General features: G+C 43.1%; 1 non-coding gene across 1 annotated transcript; it reads left to right on the top strand.

Annotated features, from left to right (window-relative positions):
• Positions 1 to 1,635: 1,635 nt before the first annotated feature.
• LOC131226431 (small nucleolar RNA R71) lies at positions 1,636 to 1,742 on the top strand. Its single transcript, XR_009161817.1, has one exon. It is a non-coding gene; the product is annotated as a small nucleolar RNA R71 (small nucleolar RNA).
• Positions 1,743 to 2,257: the final 515 nt, after the last annotated feature.

Here is a 2,257-nt window from a genome sequence, read left to right as displayed (position 1 = left end):
GGTATTTCGCGAATGGTTAGATGGGACACCGGAAATCTGTTTTACATGGGGTGCTATAGATATCCCTGGGTGAAAGTCCCTAAACCCTCTTGGTTCCAGAGGTTGCTCCAACGTCTAGACCGAGTGGATGCATGAGCGCATGAGGGCCGTATACCATTAGGCCGCGTCTCCCACTGTGTCGTGGTCGGTTGGAAGGAGGTACGGCCTTACCTGCCCGAGAAGAGGGGGCAATGCTAGACTGAGTCTAACCAGCTCGAGGAATGGGTTCGCTATCGACGAGCCAGGCCTGATATTGGCAGGCAGATAGTGAGGTCTCTTCCACTCACTTTGTTGCACGCGATGGGGCGGCAATCTGATTTGGAGTGTAATAGACCCAGGTGATGATCCCAAAGAGGAACCGTACTGATATGTGGACTTATTGAGCAGGCGTTGCATACTCATTCATTCATTCATTCACTATCCACTCGGGCTGGTGGTGCGCAGGTATTTGTTACGTGTACATTCGCATGACTAGGATTTCGGTTGGGCGCGCGACTAACCTGAGATCAGGGGTTTACCACATTGAGTCTGACTATCCAAATTTAGGTATGGGACTGGTTTGGATAGAAGTCCCTTGTGATGGACCCCGTGACCTGCGATATTACGTACTATCATCCCGACTTCACACTCCAGCATGGTCATTCCATTCGCACCACATATCGCATTACATCCGCTGCATATGGCATTTCGGGTTACTATGTTTATGCATTTATATGACCTGGATACAACTGACGGTATTTGTGGACTCATCAGGATTTGTATATTGCATTGCATCAGTGGCATCTGATATTTGGCTTATTGTCTTCGCATTGCATAGCTGATATACATTGCTTCATCAGTATATGATATTGTTTTTATTATATTTCTGTTTTGCATAGCCTAGATAAGGCTATTGGTATTTATGGGCCTATTAGTATGTTTTCGCATTACTCTAATATCGTACGATTTATGAACTTGCCAGTATTTCTAATATTGTATGATTTGTGAGCTTGTCAGTATTTCTGCTTACTCTGATTATTCTATTACATACTTAACACTTATCTTGCGCACACACTTTCACCACCCACAAAGCTTTCTATAAGCTTATACATGATAGATGTATGCAGGTGGCATTAGGTTGCAACAACATCGAGCATGGAGCGTGTAGCGGTCTTTTGGAGCTTTGACTTTGATATATGTATTTCCCTTTCAGCATTGTATTCAAATGTTTATATTAGTGGATATGTGATGATGATGTTGTTCTTGTGATTTTGGTATACTTTTGGTTATGCTTTTTATGAGACAAATGCACGTTGAAAAATCCTCCTTGTAGGATCCCAGGATCGGAATTCGGTGCATGCGCGCTGGGAGCTGAGAATGGGGTACTACGGAGGCTGTCGGCACTGGATTCGGCGATCGGGAATTTTGTAAGCCCGGTTTTCGAATTTGGGGTGTGACATGTCCCATGATTCTGCATTTTCAGCAAGTCTATCCAAGTAGTCCCACACATCATCGATGTTTTTATTCATGAATTCCCCATTGCTCATCGTCTCAACCAATCGGTGCATGGAAGATGTCAGTGCATCATAGAAAAAGTGTGTAATGTGCCACGTTTTAAAACCATGTTGTGGGCATGAACTGAAAAGATCCTTGAACCTTTCCCAACATTGGAAGAATGTTTCATCCTCCTTTTAGACAAAGTTCATGATTGATTTTCTAAGGGTGTTCATTTTATGATGTGGAAAAAATTTCTTTATGAACTCCCTTTGCATATCATTCCTTGTGCCAATAGATCTAAGACATAGTGAATGCAACCACGTCTTAGCTTTCTCTTTCAAAGAAAAGGGAAAGAGTTTCAGCCTGACTGTGTCCTCAGATACGTTTGGAAAATATAAAGTGACTATGATCTCATTAAACTCTTTTAGGTGTAGATATGGATTCTCTGACTCAAGCCCATAAAATTTAAGAAGGAGTTGAATCACCCCTGGCTTAATATCCATGTGTCCCGTATTCTCAAGAAAAACCATGCATGAAGGTGTACTCACCCCCATCGGTTGTAAATAATCTCGTAAAGTACAAGGCAGGGGTGCTTGATGCACCTCATTCTCATCTTAGATGTCCTCCACCCTAGGTTGGGGTAGAAAAGGTTGGTTTTCAGCCATCACTTCAATTAACTTAGGGGATCTCGAGCGGAGTCTAGTCTTACGATGGATAGTCAACCCCTCAACCAATCCTCCTT

Source organism: Magnolia sinica, chromosome 14 (assembly GCF_029962835.1).
Source record: "Magnolia sinica isolate HGM2019 chromosome 14, MsV1, whole genome shotgun sequence".
NCBI classification, from domain to species: domain Eukaryota; kingdom Viridiplantae; phylum Streptophyta; class Magnoliopsida; order Magnoliales; family Magnoliaceae; genus Magnolia; species Magnolia sinica.
The sequence above is the reverse complement of the archived record's forward strand: the minus strand, read 5'-3'. Positions and strand labels throughout refer to the sequence as shown.